Source organism: Phodopus roborovskii, unplaced genomic scaffold (assembly GCF_943737965.1).
Source record: "Phodopus roborovskii unplaced genomic scaffold, PHOROB, whole genome shotgun sequence".
Taxonomy (NCBI): Eukaryota; Metazoa; Chordata; class Mammalia; order Rodentia; family Cricetidae; genus Phodopus; species Phodopus roborovskii.
Window position 1 is genome coordinate 8,717,905 of NW_026126578.1, and position 17,766 is coordinate 8,735,670.

A 17,766-nucleotide genomic window follows, 5' to 3' on the forward strand; every position below is an offset into this window, starting at 1 on the left:
TACTAACCCATTTCAATTAATCTAAGTGTTTCCATGTGGTCTTATCTTACCAGAGAAAGCTCAAAGGGCCTGTTAATCCTCAGGCATCCTACATGGCAACTGACCTCTGCCTATACCTGCCAGAATCATCCTCATCTCCTAGACCCACCTGTCTTGCTGCCCTATTGGCCACAGTGTTTTATTCATCAACCAATAAGATAAACACATTTACAAAATGACATCTCCCATCACTTCCTCCTATAAATGGGGTTTCTGGTGAGAGACCTAGAAAAATTCAGGTTTATAGCAGAGAAGAGAGGAAGCTCTTTAGTAGCCGTTGAGGTGAAATCTCAAGCAAGACGCTTCTCCTGCTGAGGAGGCCCATTCCCCTGCCTCCATACTTCCCTGTTTTTCTAGATTTACTGATTTATTAAAGCTTGCCTGAGAATTCAGAAAGCAGTCAGCCACAGTTATAGAAGCCAGGCAAATACCTTTTACCCAGCACCCAGAAGTTAGGCAGTGGTGGTACACACCTTTAATCCTAGGACTCACTATTAATAGGTAGATGGATCTCTCTGCGTCCAAGGCTACCCAGATCTACATAAGATGGATCCAGTCCTAAAGAGAGACAGCTCATACAAAGATGATCTCAGCATCTCGGCTCATGCCTTTAATCCCAGCATTAGGGAGGTATATAAGACAAAAGCAAGGTCTCAGTATTAGGCATTCATTCTCCAGATACATTGAGGATAGGAAGACATTGAAGTCTCAGGATTCCCCCATCATGCTGAGGAGAGGTTACAGACTGAGGTTTGGTGGAGCCAGGATTATCTTTCATTCTGAGTTAGAATAAAAGCTAGTGACCAGATGCTTTGCTTTTCTGGTCTCTGGGTCTTTTTTTTTTATCATGCTACAATTTCCTTTCTGAATCTATAGTTATTCAAGTATCAAGTCTCAGCCTGTCTGAACTAAGGGGATATGTATGATCTTGCTTGGAGATTGTGAGGCCATCATTTGAAGGGAATCTAGAAGACATCTAGAAGACTCAAGACATCAAATCACATAAACAGTAAAGCATATAGTAGATTGTTATGACTAAGATTAGCATTCAAAATAGCAAGGCCTCTTTATCATGTGTTAATCATGACTTTGGTGAATGATTGAACTCAAGGCAGAGTCGGACAGGTTTAAATTAGGTCTGTAAATCTTAGAGTGAATTGAGGACACATTATTCTTAATTCAGTTTCCAGAGTATCAAGTGTGATCAGGTTCTCATCTGTGATATACACTTCCTCATCTTAAATTTTGAGTTCAAGAATGAGCCCCTAAACTAAAAAACACCACTTAAAATACTGAAAGAGATGTGTCTTTAACTTTTAGCATATTTCTTCTTCTTGTTAGTAACATTTCATCTGTGGGACTGTCTCATTACAGTTTCTCTGAGAAGGCCTAGAAGACACACTAATCTAGGAGCAGTGAGCATGCTTCATGCCCAGATGGTGGCTTCTGGTACAATTTCTCAATGACACCACTTTGGAGAGGAGACTGGCCATAGTGGTGGGGCAGGAAACATAAAAACAAGCTACAATATCAGAGAGTAAGGATATGATTTTAAAAAACAAAACAAAACAAAACAAAAAACCCACCATGGCCAGCTTGTGTGGCCTTTAATCCCAGCACTTGAGAGATACACCATCAGATCTCTGTGAGCTGGAGGCTAGCCTGGTATGCAGAGCTAGTCCCAGGATAGCCAGGGCTACACAGAGAAATCCGGTCATGAAAAACCAAAAATAAATGAATAGATTTTAAAGTCATAAATCTACAATAATGACATGTCAGAAGGACACAAGAATTATATGAATGTGCTCTAAGTGGCCAAACCTTGAATAATCTGTACAAGAAAATTGTGGATGGAGTTTCTCTATATTTTTATAACATATTGTAACCCACTTAGAAGTTTTTTTTCCTGTCTGGATCTGTTTTACTGAGCATCTGTATTATTTTTTGATCTCTTGAGATGAATCTTAAACTGCTGTGTCAGCTGCCTCTGGTGTAGCTTAGCAAGTGTATGGTGGTAGTACTGGCAGTTTGCTCTTCCTGAGGGCCGCTCTGGGAGGCTCGTCTTTGTACTGCAGCTGGCATGAGAGACACGAGACTAGAAAGCCATGTCTGGCTCTGTTTTATCTGTTTAGAACCTTTTTAAAGCTTTCTGCAGTTTTATGTGGATTTAGGTACCCCACATTGGCCACTATTTGTAGATGGAGTTTCTCTGTGTCTCGTTGGCCACTCCCAAATAATCGTTCAGAAACTTGTGATTAATTATAAATGCCCAGCCAATAGCTCAGGCTTGTTACTACCTCTTACAGCTTGAATTAACCCATTTATATTAACCTGTATTTTGCCTTGCGGCATTACCCTTCTTTCATCTTGCACCTCCTGCTTCCTCTCCATGTCTTGCTGGTGACTCCTCTCTTTCCATCCTTTTTCTTTCCTGTGCCCTTTGTATTTTGTTGTACCATCTATACCTCTAGCCTAGCTATTGCCCAGTCAGCTTTTTTTTTATTATTAACCAATGAGAGTAATACATATTCACAGTGTACAAAGTTTGTTTCACAACATAAAACAACAGTATTGAGTTAAAACCTAAAGAGTAAAAGTATTATTAAAAGGTATTAAGGGTTAGAACTTCGACATTATGAATTTGGGAGACAGAATCGAGACTCTAACAGATACTATATTGTGCCGTGGTTTCAAATTAATCCCCCAAAGCTCAGTGGGTGGGGGCTGGAGAGATGGCTCAGTGCTTAAGAGCAATGACTGCTCTTCCAGAGGACCCAGGTTCAAATCCCAGCACCCACATGACAATTTAAAACTGTAACTCTGGTTTCAGGGGATCTGAGAACTTCACATCAATGCACAGAAAATGAAGTTAAATAAATTATTTTTTAAAAGAAAAGCCAGTGAGCTGAGCAATCTCCTAGGGCAGTTGTCCAATAAAGTAACTTGGGGGCTCAGGCTGTTTACTGAACAGAGTTCCACAATGCTCTGAAATTATTGTAGTAGCAGAAGAGAAAGCTGGAGCATTGCATGTGGCACTTAAATGTTCTTATCTAGATAAGTAAGTTCTCAGGACCTTGTTGCTCAACCAGTGGTGGGGATATAGCACTACCCTGGATTAACTGCATAATTGCAACCAAATAAGAGATCCAAAGGGACAATCATGTGGCACTGTCTTCTCAGCAACCCACATGTCTGTTTATTATTAAACAATGAAAAGAGAAACTAAAAAGTTTTCATACACCCAACAACAAACTTCCAAGCTGTGGCCTATGCTCACTGTCAGCAATTGCAAGAAATTTAGTTTTAAGGTGTGAGTTGACTTTTCATTATTAGTATTATTATTTATATATTGTTTGAAGCTCACACTGGCTTCGAGACTTGACTGAGTGATCTCCAGTCTCAGCCCACAGGCCACAGGCATGTACCTCTATGCCCACTTTTGTTTTACTTTTTCCAGTTATAGAGTGGTGCAAACACCTCATTCTAGAAGAAAGGATGAGTGTCCTGATGGGCTCAATCAAAGAAGTTGGCTTCATAAATACTACACAACAACAACAAAGGAAAACTGCCCTGTCATCTAAGGTTGAACACCCCCTCCACAGTCTTGAGCCAAATTAAGCCTTTTCCATAAATTATCCCTGGTGTTATACCTATGAAAAGCTGTCAAGAAAGTAAGGAAATGTAGATTCCAGGGTGGCTCTTCCACAGCATAGTTCATTATTATTCATCTTAATATGTTTGCTAATTCCTGTTATTCCTCACACTTCATATCAACTGTGTTAAATGCCATTATGGTCATAGACAATTTCAGTTATTATCACTCACTTTTTTAAAGGTAAGCTATGTAGACTAGGTTTGACCTAGAATTTATGATCTCTTGTCTTGAAAGCCTCCCAAGGGCAGAAATTACAGGTGCCCCTTACCATGTCGACTGTAGCAGCATATTTTGTTCTCAATGAACCCTTAACTGATAAAACCACTTATGCTTAACCATTTGGAGAGTTGGTTGTAACTAGTTCTAGGGTAATGGCCTTATGCCTCCCTTACCATTCCATAATCTACAGTCTCCAGGAGAGGGAAGGCATACCCATAAGCACAGTAGACAGGGAGGATCAAATGCCACAAGGTTTCTAGGACTGAACACATGGTCACCCCCAAACAATTCACTTATTAGCAGCCTTACAGTCTACGTACAGGTGCTCATTCCCACTTGGATTTGTTTTCTCCTTGACAGTCTCCAACTAAGCTGTAAACTGGAGACAGTAATTTGGACTCTGGGTTTGGACACATACAAGATGTCTTCCTTCCTTCCTTCCTTCCTTCCTTCCTTCCTTCCTTTCTTTCTTTCTTTCTTTCTTTTTTTTTCTCACACAGGACTCTGAGCTTTGTTTTAGGCAGATGAAGAAAGGCTTTGGAAATCTCTTAGGCAGTGCTGCTTGAGTTAGGACTCACTCTAGCTTTGCCCACATAATATGCTACCCAGCTCCATAAAAACTCCCAGAAGCCGCCAGAAGCCCGAAGGCTTTGTCACTTCTTACAGTGGGATGGAGGCAGCCTTCCGTACTACTGTATCAGTTACCCACTGGAGGCATACACCTGCTGCCAGAAGGGGCAGGAAGATTCTCTCAGGTTGTAGCTGCTGCTTTCCACAGCAAAATGACTGCCTGGAGGAAATTCACCATTATATTTTTCTGTATGAATGTTGTTTTCAAGATGACTTGCAGAAATGAACCTGTTTGGGCTTTGTTGAATGGATTCAGGTACTTTGTCTCTTGACAGTTTGCTCTCTAGATAGCCAAATACGCAAAGCGATCAGCATTGTGGGGAGGAACGTTGTTAGCTAAATAGACTTGCTTCTAGACAACAGAAAACTGGAGTGTTGCGGGGAATTGCTTAGAGATCTATCACAAATAAAAAAAAATGCTCTTCAATGCACCGTGTAATAAAGGTTATTGGGTAAATAAAATTGTCAGTGGCCTGAAACCTCTGCTTCTGTAAGGTGTGACTTAGGAAAATCAGAATTGTAAGAAATATTAAGAACTAGGGATGAAACTCAGAGATAGCTTCTGAGAGAAGCCCTGAGTCCACCCAACAAGAATAGGGTAGGGAGAAGTCGCAAAGAATGCCACTCTAGAAGTATATTCAGGGAAGAGTTAATGTAGACAAAGAAGAGTCAAATATTCACTAATAAACACATGTTTATATAATGAACGGCAATATCCTCATGAAAATTATAATTGTATGTTTATGTATCTATATCATATACACTCTATTTCTAGGTTAGGGAGAGCAAAAAGAAGAAAAAAAATAACAAACTCCCTGATCGTCCATACAAACAAATGTTTTATAGCTTAGTTGCCGCTGCCACTTCTATTTGCTAGCTTCCCGTACCGGAAGGTTTCCCTTCCTCTAGGTGGAGAAGGTGAAGCCGGGCGGAGTCTAAGAGCAGCCTCACCTAGCGCGGCTGGCGTCCTCACCACCGTCGGGTTGTCGCCCAGTGGGTCGCTGCGGCCCCACCTTCCCAGCGCCCCAGGTCGCCCCAGCAACGCTTTTGCCTGGGGCGCGACGGGCACGTGACCGGCGCGTCACGTGACCGGTCAGTCGGCGTCCTCTCGCTGGGTGGTGTAGACTGCGCGCTGACCCAGCGGCCCCGCGGCGTCCGGACTGTGTCATGCAGGAAGCGGGCCGCGGGTGGAGCTCGGCGCCCACCTGAGCTGCTCGCGCCGAGGTGCGGCGTGGCGGGACCGCGCGCGCCCGGCCGCCAGGGGTGTGGCTGCCGGGAGGCCGCGACAGGTGGGTGCGCGGTGGTCGCGGCCCGGGGGAGGCCGCGTGCAGCGGGGCGGAGTCGGATCATCCGATCCGCCGGCGGCCCGAGGCCTCCTGCGCTCTCAGGTGAAGTCTTGGCCAGGCTGGGCTGTCAGGGCGTGCACGCAGCAGCCCCTCCAGCCTTTGCCCCTGCTTCAGTTTCCACATCCGAGATGGAAGTGTGGACTCCTGCTTTCTGAGTGCCTGACGTGGCCTCGGGAGAGTCCTGCTCAAGCAGAAGCGCTGGAGGCAAAGCGTAGGTAGGCTGCTTTGCATTTTAATCGCCGCCCTTTTGCTTGTCTTTAAACATCTGCTTTTCTTGGAATCGACTTGGATTCTTCTTCATCTGAGTCAGGTTTTTAATAGAGAACTTATTAGGGAGAATCGTAATGGCTCATCTTCTTGTTCTCACGGTTCTTAAACGCGATGAAACCTTCCTCGAAAAGAAGAAACGCTTCTCTGAAAGCCCACTTGAAAGATAAAACAAAAAACAAAAAAACCTCTTTCTGCCTCATTGTCTCCTCCATGTGGTGCCACAGCTGTCAAGGTTTATTATGGAGTTGTGTTGGGTTTTGTTGTTATTAATTTGATGGTGTCTGAAGATAAATGTGGTGTATGGCCCTTTACATTAATTTTTCTCTTTTTTATTTTGTTCGATTATATTGTTATGCAATTAGAGAAACAATTAATATATAACTTATTTCCTGGAAAAAGCACCAATATTTCTGACCAGTCCCAGGAGAAGCAAGAGTGTGTTTATATAGTAGACCTCACACCTGGGCAATTAGTTTCTCTAAATGGGAGTGGAATACTCGGTTTAGAATACTCACATCACCGTCTGTGAAAAAGAATGTGTGAGCTCCGCTTGTAGAGTTATAGAATGATGCAGACACAGTCTTTTTTTTTTTTTTTTTCTAAATGGTGGAAATCTCAAGCTATGGAATTTTGAATTTTGAGAGATTCAGTTTAGGAGAAAAATTTTTTTCTGTTTGATACGGGAAGTGAATGTATGTAGAGTGTGAGCTAGTGGAGTACAGGCAGAGGCAATTGCCAGGAAAGTTCAAATAAAGAGCAGCATGTACTTTCTTAACTTCTTGATTCTGGAGATTTTGCTGATAAAATATGTACTGGAATTTGATGTTAGGAGGGGAAAATTGCTGGGCATGGTGGCACACGCCTGTAACCTGGTTCTGGGAGGGTGGAGGCAGAAAACACGTTTTTAATAGTTTGTCCTTTGGGAGGGAAGTGGACAGTGGAGGTCTAACATCAGTGCGACCCAGGTGCAGTGTCTTCTTTACCCAGGTAATTTGATTCCTTTGCCTTCACTTTAAGCTTATGTAAACTGGTATTATTTATTTATTTGTTTGTTTTGATTTGGTTTTTTAGCTCTGCTCTTGAGTGTGGAAATTGTGTTCCATGACTTGGCTACAACTAGGATTGTCAGATAAAATACAGGATTCACAGTTAAACATGAGTTTCAGGTAAATGCAAAATATGAGGGACATACCTAAACTAAAAAATTCACCATTTATTTGAAAACAAGGTTTAACTCTACTTGCTTGCTTGTTGTTGCTAAATCTGATTGCTTTAGCTCTGACATATTTATCTCATTTAAACTAGCTCTGGGAAAAATTAGCTCGAGGCCTGGACAGGGTGGAACTGATTCTCTTGCTAAGCACACACGGGGCCTTTGTCCAGGCTCCAACACCAGGACAGAATAATGACGAACCCTCTCTACTGTCAGTTGAACCTTCTGCTTCTTGAAGGATGTCACTTCTTCACATGCGTTTTATTTCTTCTTTTTCTTCTACTAGATGTTCTGCTTTTTCACTTTCTAGGGATTGTATATTGGGTCTCCTAGTGAGCAACAGCTCTACCACTGATCCACAGTCCACCGCCAGCTGTTTTTATATGTTTACATTACCTCCCCCTTTTCCATTCCTCCATTGTGCCCCCCCAACTACCTCTGAAATCCATTTATTTTATTCTTTTATTCTTCACACACACACACACACATACACACACTTGTTTGAATACATTTTTGTGAGTCCCTTTAGTGTTGTTTATATGTATACACGTTTAAGCCTCCAACATGAGGTTGGAGGATTGGGTGTAACCTATCAGGGATGTTGTCCCTGGAGAAGACTGACTTGCCCTCCTTTTAGTAGCCATTAATTGCCTGTAGCTCTTCATCCAAATGTGGGGCCTTGTGAAACTTTCCCCATCCACATTGGCATGTCAGAAGGTGTTGTCATTGCTCAGGTTGTTTAAGAAGGCATACTGTTGAGATTTTTGTGGCTGCAGCTTCTCTGTCATTTACAGAAGACACTGCAGCACACATCCTGGCACCCGGGTCCTCCGGCTCCTACCATCTTCCCACCCTCTCTGCTGATATGTTCCCTGAGCCTAAGTTGTAGGGGTTGGAGTGTGGTTGTATCACCCACTGCCAGTTGTTCTCTGCATTTTGCTCAGGTGTGGCCTTCTGTAATGGTTTCTGTGTGTCCCAAAAGAGCCTTTGATGAGGGCTGAGACCTACACTTATTTGTGGGTATGAGGGTAAGTGTTGGCTGTGCAGTTAGAAATTATGCTGATTCACCAGAGTAGCTTTCCACTTTAGGATCCATGAGCCTCACCAGTCAGGGGTAGTTGAGTAGGGTTATAATATGAGGCTTTTTCTCTTCCTGTGGGACTGGCCTTAAGTCCAATTACATGGCTGCTGGTTACTCTTAGTATATAAGCGCCTGTGCCTTAATTACCTTGCTGTTGCTGTGAAAAGACATCATGACCGAGTCAACTTGTAAAAGAAAGCATTTAATTGGGGGGCATGGCATCAGGTAGTCAGGTTTGGCACTGGAGCAGTATTGAGAGTTTAGATTTGATCCACAGGCATGAGGTGGGTGTGGCTGGGGAGAGGCAGACTGACTAGGCCTGGTGTGGGCTTCTGAACCCTCAAAGTCCACCTCCAGTGACACACTTCCCCCAACAAGGCCACACCTCCTAATCCTTCACAGAGCAGTACAACTACTAGGGACCAAGTGTTCAAATGTATGAGCTCACTCAGACCACTGCAGCCACTATTGCACTATTGAGAAGGGGTAGGGATAGTGGGTAGCCCTGTCTTAGTCTGATTTTAGTGTGTTGTTTTGAGTTTTTCTCCATTTAGGATGATATTGGTTTCTCCTTGGTTTTAATTTGAAGTCTATTTTGTCATATTAAGATAGGGACCCTTGGCTTGCTTTCTGGTCCCATTTGCTTAGAATATTGTGTTTGGTTTGTATTTCTGTGATAACAGCATGGCCAAAGACAACTTGAGAAGAAAAGGGTTTATTTCAGCTCATAGTTTAAGTTCATCATGAAGAGAAGTCAGGATAGCAAGTCAAGGCAGGAACTTGGAGATAGAAACTGAGGCAGAGGCCATGGAGTAGTGCTGACTAGGCCATGGAGTAGTGCTGATTACTGGCTTGCTTCCTGTGGCCTGCTCAGCCTTCTTTATTATAGCATTCACAACCTCCTGCCCAGAGGTGGCACAAACCACAGTGGGCTGGGCCCTCCCACATCAATCATTAATCAAGAGTATGTTCCACAGACTTGCTTATAGGCCAGAAAATGGAACCAATGACCCTGGCTTGGGTCATGTTGACAAGAAAAAAAAAAAAAAAAAAAAAATCAAGCATTTCAAATATTTTTTCATCCTTTCACTTTAAGGTGACTCCCGTCTTTGAAAGTTAGATGTTTCTTGTAGACATAGACAGATGGATTTGGTTTCTTAATCGATTTAATAAACCTGTGTCTTTTAATTGGCATATTGGGGTTATTAATACTTTAAGTTGCTGTTTGTTGATGACTGTCACTTTCATGAGGGTTGTTCGTTTGTTTTGCTGTTTATGTTATTAGTCCTCCTTTGTGTTTCAGTAATTATCATTTCATTTGTTTTCTTTCTGTATTCTTGGCTGTGCTTAGTCATCTCTTCAGTCCTAAGTATTGCTTCTAGAATATTCTGTAGGGCTGGTTTTTTTGGAAATGAGTTTATTACTTTATGTGCGTATGTGTTTGTGCCTGCATATGTGTCTTTGCACCATGTATGTGCCTGATGCCTGCAGACACCATATCCCTTACAATTAAAGTTGCAGAGAGACGGGAGACTCCTTGTGAGTGCTGGAAATTGAAATGGGGATTCTGGAAGAGTATCCAGTCCTCTTAACTGCTGAGCCTTCTCTCCCATCTTGGAAATGATTTCATTAAGTCTGTTTGTATAATGGAAAGTTTTTCTTTCCTTTAACCCTGACAGATAGCTTTACAGTAGTCAAGGATGGCATCCATGGTCTTTTAGAATGTGAAGTGAATTGCTCTAGGCTCTCTGGTGGCTTTAAAATTTTTCCACTGAGAAATCAGCTGTTATTCTGATGGGTTTTCTTCATGTGTGACTTGTGGTTTCTCTCTCTTTTTTCCCAGTACACCATCCTTGTTTAGTCATTATAATCTGCTGTGGGGAGTTTATTTTCTGGTCATGCCTTGATTTATTTAAGTGTCTTTCCTTAATTTGGGGAGATTCTGTTTTGTGGTCTTGTTGAATATCTGGCCTGGATAGTTGACCTGGGAGTTTTGGTCTTTTCAAGGTACCCAACATTTTTATGTAGTCTTTTCATGTTTTGTTTAATTTTTATTTAAACTTTACAGTGTTTGATTGAGTAGTTAGCTTCCTCCACATGTTCAGTTCCCGGTAATCTACCTTTTCCTTGAACCCTCCTACTTCTTTCCCTCATGTTCTCTAGCTGTGTTACTGAGTTTCATTTCAGGTTTTGTTCTCCTCAATATTTTTATTCGGGTCCAGAATTCTCTTTGTCATTTTTTAAAGCCATATGTTTATGTTTCTTGGCCATCATTTTAAAACTTATCTGAATTCTGTGATAAAATTTGTGATTATCCTTTTAAATTCTGTCCTGGAGTTCATCTAGGTAATTCCTACTGGAGAAATGTATATTTGGGCTGAGAGCAGACATTATGTCTTGGCCTTCCATATTGTTTATGTTTTGTGTTATGGCCTAGGCCAGTAGACTTGTTTCTTTGTTTGTATGCCTGATGTTAGAGTGTAGCCTGATGCAGAGGCTGATTGACTAGAACTAGACCAGGGACGGTACATAGGCTTCTTGAGTGTGGACAGCCCAGGAATAGGCAGTGCATGATCTTCGTGTCCACGTCTAGGCCTGCTGGTGTGGAGTAGGGTCAGGGGCTGGTGAGAGGCAAAGGGACCAGTATCTTTTTTTTTTTTTTTTTTTTTAAATGAGGCAAGGTCTTCGTGTAGCCCAGGATATCTTAGACTTTCACTATCTTCTTGCCGTATCTCTCTCAGTGCTGAGTAACAGATGTATACCGCCATGCCTGGTGCACACTGTTAACTTTTCTGTGACTGGGTTGTGTTTCAGGTAGTTGGACTGTTTCACTCTCCTATTAGCAGTGTCAGAGTTCCTGTTATCCTGTCTGCATGTTCACTGCAGTTAACTATAAGAAAATCAATTGTCTAATTCAATGTCGGTGTGTGTGAAGAATTCTCACACATCAGCAAAGGAGTACCTTGTGCTATGTGATTCTGCCAGTGGCGTGCCGACCTCAACAGTGTAGAGAGAGCTCAGCATAAAAATAAGCAAAGGTTTGAATGAATATTTCTTCAGACATGACAAAAGACCAGTAAACAGTTCAGTCCTCAGTAACCCTCCCTGTAGTGAGATAATCACTTTGTCCACACCTGTGGCACAGACCACGCACATTGGGAGTGGGGACGGGGCAGATGTTACCTGGGGGAACTAACTGAGGAAGGGGCTCTCGGAGCTCTCTTGCTTGCAGCACGGGGACAGGAGAACATCTGGAGGCATCCTTGGGACCTGAACCTGCTGGTGTTCATCTGTCCATGTTGTAAGGTATTTCTCCCTGAATAAACATCTATTCGGCCTATTTGTTTCTCCTGATCCTTATTAACCTCAATACCTCCCCACCCCATTTTATAGTGAAGTACATCAAATCTACTAATATGACTAAACTAAAAAAGATAGATCTAAAATGTGTCCGTGCCGCCGTGAGGAACTGGAATCTCCCTCCATGTGTGGTTGGGGTGGAGGTGGGGGGTATGAAACAGTCTGGTGGTTTCTCCGGTACTTACATACAGTGATACATCGTGGCACTCCCAGGTAATACACCCGTGAAGAATGTAGCTATAACCAGGCCAGACCTTGCACATCAGCCCGTGCTATTTAGAATAGCTTAGAAGGAGGAACAACTCGGATTTACCAGCTGATGGAGGGAGAATTGGAAACTCAAGGCCAGTCTGCCTGCTTAGTGAAACCTCATCCAGAGAAGAAGGAAAATTGTGGGAGAAGATGGTGTGGGTGCTCAAATACATAACTTGTTCATGTCTTTCTTCGTTGGTGAGCATCTAGTGTGCTCCAGTTTTCCCCTTTTATAACGGCGTTGCAGTGACCATTCTTGTATATATGTCTTTAAACATTTGTGGGATTATTTTTACACTACCAAGCCCTGAAAATAGGACTATCTGGTCACAGAGGACTTGTATTGCAATTGTTCGTTTGCCTTATGTTTAGTGAAGCGGCGCTTCCATTAATGACACGTAGGTGCTTTGTACATTGACTTTTTATTTTGATACTGGAGGACTTGGCCATCTTACACTCTTAATTACCTTTCCTCTACTCTTGAGCCGTGTTTATAGTTCTATTTTTAGTGAAATCAATAATTAATATTTAATCAGTGACCCATTGTTGAGTCACTTAGGAGTCTGTGAGTATATCTCATCTCTTTTAAAACATTTTTTTATCTAATTTTTCCCTTATTCAAATGCAAATTTTATGTTTTTCCTGATTTTCACCCTATTTTCATCTTCTCTGCTTTTCTGGGGGAGCTTTCTATCATCCTATATCAAAGAAATCAGAAGATGATGGTTTGTTTGGACCCCAAATTTTTTTTTTTACATTAATCATAACTTTTTAAATTAACAAGTAGTGAACAGGACACTTTAAGATACTGTTTACTACACACTGAAATAAACAGCTGTTGTTAATTGAGCAACCCAAACATTTACAGTAAAATGTGCTTACACATAAATATGATAAAAATCTATTTCAAGCCCCTGGTAGGTCCTAAATACATGCAGTTACCATGTAAAAACAAGACCATGAGTTGACGAAAAGAAAAAAAACAAAACAAAACAAAACAAAACAAAACACTATTGTCACCATAACTAGAAAAGAAACAAAAAATATCCAAGTTATACTGTGTTGTAATAACAATAGCAGCAATTACTTATTTTTGTAATGCAGAATCCAACAGAAGTTGGTATTATCTCCTCTATTTGTAGCTATGCCAAGATGGCAGAGGGAAAGTTAGCTGGAGGGTGTCAAGTGAATGCTAGAAGGCATTCCAAGCCAGACCTGAAAGTGGCTGACACCACTTTTCCTACAATGTAGTAAACAGGATCCAGTCACATAACATCTAACATGGTTGGAAGAGGACTGGAAGATACAATCTTATTTATTGATGGCTCAGGGATACTGAACTGTTGTGAGTGAGGAACATTGGCTCTAGCTGTTGCACTCCTCAGACTAGTTCTTTCTTCTTGGGACATACAGAGCACAACAGTCTGAGTGAAGAAGGCCGACCAGAGTCCTTTCCAGTCATGGCTGTCAGTTCAAAGTACAGGGTCTCTGACTTGGGAGAGCCTCTGGGAAATACCTAGAATATGAAACTCTGCTTAGCTAGGCTTGTCTCAGCGCCACATGCCGTACTGTGCTGCCCAGGAGGCTCGCTGCTTTATGTGAGCAAAAGTTGATGCTTTAATAACCTTAACTTGATTTCCAAGTTGAAATAACCTTCTATTTTCTGCCAAGAGGCTACTTATTATAAATTTTTAAACTTTATTTTGAGTTGTTAAAATGTAATTTATTCCCAGGAAGGGTAACTTTTACTTGGGATTTTATTTTAGTACACATCCTTTAAAGAATTACTAGATGCCTTGAGTTAAACCCTGTTTCACCAGTTGTAAGGATGTTCCAAAACTTATCCAGATAGAATATTGGCTGGGTAGGAAGTGAGTATCATTGGTCATCGTTTTTTTTGCCATATCGTCTCTGACCTGGGTTTGTCAGTGTCTTGTGGGATGATAACCATTATACTCCCTCCCTAGGGGTCATTGTGAAAATTAAATGAGTTACTATAGGCCCGAGATCTACATACACAGAACATACACCCGCTGTTGATATTTGATCTAGATATATATTGTAATGAATAGTTACAAAATGGTTTACCACCAAAAAGGATAGTCAGCTTGCCTGAAGATCAGAGTGCAGAGCTACGCCATTAGTTAGCCATAGAGGCCAGGCAGTGGTGGCACACACCTTAATCCCAGCACTCCTGAGACAGAGGCAGACAGACCTCTGTGAGTTCAAGGACACCTACACAAGATTGAATCTTCCTAAAAGAGAAACAGCTTACACAAAGGTGATCCCAGCACTTGGGATCACATGCCTTTAACCCCAGGATTTGAGAGGTAGAGACAGGAATGATATGGCTGGGCAGAGAGAGGATTATAAGGCAAGAGGAGACAGGAGCTCAGAGCAGTCTGAGTATTTGTAGAGACAGGATCGCCCCTTCGGTCTGAACATTGGTAGAGGAAAGAACTCTAGTGGCTGGCTGCTCTGTATCTCTGATCCTTCAGCTTTCACCTCTAATATCTGATTTCAAGTTTTTATTATTAAGAACAATTAAATTTGTGCTACAATGGGATTAAAAAAAACTTAACATACTAAAAACATTTTTTTCTTAATTTTACCATAAAATTTGAAGAAACTGCAGTCCTGTTACATAACATTTTATTATTTGGTACAACTCTAAGGGCAGGACCCAGAATCTTTGGTCTACCTGTGGCTTTCCCAAGTGGCTGCTTGACTGTTGGTGGGGTCTGGCTTTTCTTTCTGCGTTGTCTACTCAGTTATAATAAAGGTGAGATGGCTGTTGGTAGATTGGTCTCCAGCTTCATTCTAGTTCTGCCATTCTGTTATTGTCTATCATTGATTCTCTCTTTCTCTCTGTCCCTTCTTTCCCCTCCCTTCCTCATTTTTAAACATTCACCTGTGTGTAACCCCACCCATCCACATGTGTGTGTGTGTGTGTGTGAGAAAGAGAGAGAGAGTGAGTGAGAGAGAGAGAGAGAGTGAGAGAGAGAGAGGCAGGGAGGGAGGGAGGGAGGGAGGAAGAGAGAGTAGTTCTCATACCGTGTAAGATTGGAGGATCAGACTCAGGTGCCAGCCTGGTGGCAGACATCTTTTACTTGCTGAGCTATCTTCCTGGTCTTATCATCCATTCTTTATTGTGTAACATAAAGAGCTAGGTATAACACTCTCTGGGAGAAAAAGGCTGTCTCACACAGCCTAGAGAAGAAAAAGGCTTGGGGTTGGAAGGGCCAGATGATGCAAGAGAAACTTAAGGGCTGATGTCCTGAGAAGCATTAAGCTTTGTTCATATGTTCACGTCCTCGTGTTCAGAGGGAGGCTCTGTTGAAGAGCACAGTGGACACGTTTCTGTGTTTCTATGGTTTTCTTCCTTAGCTGTGCTGGAGCTTGGACCAGGGACCTCAAGCTGTAAAGCAGAACTCTTCCAGCTGTTCTGTATCCCCAGCTCCATGTTTTGTCCATTTTCTTCTTTTCCTGAAGGCAGGGTGGAGTTCTGTAGCCTCTTCTAGCCTTAAACTCATGCCTCAGTCTCCCACTGCTAGGACTGATGTATATACTACCTTGCTGACTTCTAGTCAATTTCTATTGGTTCTTCCCGTTTAGTGTTGAAATGAGCCACCCTAAGTGGTAGGTATGCCCTAACACGGGACAAAAGTTACATCAGACAGGCAAACGATATTTGCAACGTAGGTCAGAGTTATTTATGTCTCAGCCAGGGATGGTACTAGAGGACTTCCCCAGCCATCTGGTCTTCACAACAGATCATTGTTCGATAAAGGCATTAAAATAGGGAGGCACTGTTGTGGTGTGATTCACTGGTCATGAGGGTAACTAAGCTATAACAGTGTAGCCGTGTTCTGAAGTGCTTTCTTACTGGCATCTGGTTTGGGTGGAGGTTCAGGTTGTGTCCTGTTTGTTTCCAGTGCCACTCCTGTAACTCTTGTGCTTTTTTGATGATTCTTCTGGGAGCAGCACTGGCCTTCAGTACTTGCCACCTCTTTCCAGATGACCAAAGCTGGGCCTGTCCTTCTGTCCTGTTGAGATACTCAGCTCAACTTGTCATGGTTCTGTGGGTCTTTGCCAGCTGTGCAGGAGGTGTTTGCCAGCCTGGGCAGTTTTGATAGTTGTTATCTTCTCACTGTTGCTGCTAGCAAGCAGCATGTGAAGAAACCCAAGATAATACCAGGAGAAGGCGTGCATACCACTCTTCTTCAGCTATAACTTGTTTCCCATGCCTGAAGTAGAATTTTGGTACCCACAGGAACAGTTCCCTTCCCCTGTTGTAGCATGTGATTAAGATTGTGTGTGTGTGTGTGTGTGTGTGTGTGTGTGTGTGTGTGTGTGTGTACAGGGCCTCTTACTGACTGCCAGTATCACTGACTAAGCAGTGGCAAGCAAAAATGCTCCAAGGCACACTGTTCTTGGGTTGAAAAAAAATCACCACTGTTGGAGACCACTGGAGACCACTGATGTCCTGATGCCTCCATGCTGGCCCTCTGCTAGATTAAGGTAATTCTATTCCTGGTCTGGTTGTCAGTGTTCCCAGACTTGCTCACATCCTCCTCGACACTGACCACTGTGCTCTGCTAATGAGGTAGAAATCGTACAAGTAGAAGGCAGACTTAGTAGGGATAGGGCAGAGCTGCTGCTGCTGTATACACAGATGGGCGTGGTTTTGGGTGGTGACTCGTGATTAGACTGTTAAATGTCTTTGACATGAAAGTGAGCAGATGGAATACTTCACAGAACATAGTCAGGTATGTGCTGCATTTGTACCGTTCAGAGCCTGCCTTGAAGATCTGGGTTAGGAAAGAGAACTTGGAGGACTGTTTTTCTTAATGTCTTTATTTGAAAGAAACAAGGAAAAATTAACTTCTATTTGATTAACTGCCATATTTAAGGTATCTTTAGTATGGTAGCTAGAGTCCATTTCTTTGAATGTAAGAAGTATGGTAGAAGCCTTTGTAAAGTGAAGCAGCTAATGTTTACTGGATGTAGCTGGGAAATGTGTAGGCCTTCAGGTGCCGAGGGAGCAAGATGGGAAGGTGGGAAGGAACCTGCAGGTGAGGAATGTTAGTGTTGTCTTGAATAAGTAGAAGGGGGCAAGTCGGCTCAAGTAGATCAGTGGGAGACTAGATCAGATTTCCATACCCCCATTTATTTTCAGTGATTATTCCCTTTTAGTACTTAATGAGTTTAGGCCTTAATGAGTTCCTTTTTACTTAAGATCATCCAGCATACCCATCTTGACATTTTTTCTTTTGCATTTTTCCCATTTAATTATCTTTTAATGACAGGATGTTGTATTTTGTGGTTATACCCCAATTTCCATATTGCTGAACATGTGGATCATTCTAAAGAATTTTACTACTACAGATACTCTTTGATTAATGTCTTGTTTTTGGAGTGTGTGTAGTAGGTGCGTGTATGAGTGTATACGTGGTACAGGCATGTCTGTCCTCTGGAGGCCAGAGGAGGATGTCAGGTGTCCTGCTCTGTCCCTTCCCCATCTTAACTCCTTTGAGACGGGGTCCCCTGGAGAGAATCTGTCAGTCGGCAAGGTCCGGCTGTTCTCCTGTCTGCACCCCAACAGCTCTGGGGTCACAAAGCCACAACCAGGCTTTTATGTGAGTGCTGAGATCCATACTTATGTCCTCATTCTTGTACAGCATTTGTTCTCATCCACTGA

At 42.4% G+C, this 17,766-nt stretch overlaps 1 protein-coding gene across 5 annotated transcripts in view; it reads left to right on the forward strand.

Annotated features, from left to right (window-relative positions):
* The first annotated feature begins 5,682 nt into the window (after positions 1–5,682).
* The window catches only part of Marchf8 (membrane associated ring-CH-type finger 8), a 71,117-nt gene continuing 59,033 nt past the window's right edge, over positions 5,683–17,766 (forward strand). For 2 of the 5 annotated variants that reach the window (XM_051203820.1, XM_051203826.1), the window contains exon 1: positions 5,959–6,104. The gene's annotated coding sequence lies outside the window, so the exon portion shown is untranslated. Of the gene's footprint in view, positions 5,833–5,958; positions 6,105–16,726; positions 16,835–17,766 lie in introns of those variants that run through there. The other 3 variants (XM_051203822.1, XM_051203827.1, XM_051203823.1) reach the window with 3 other exon arrangements.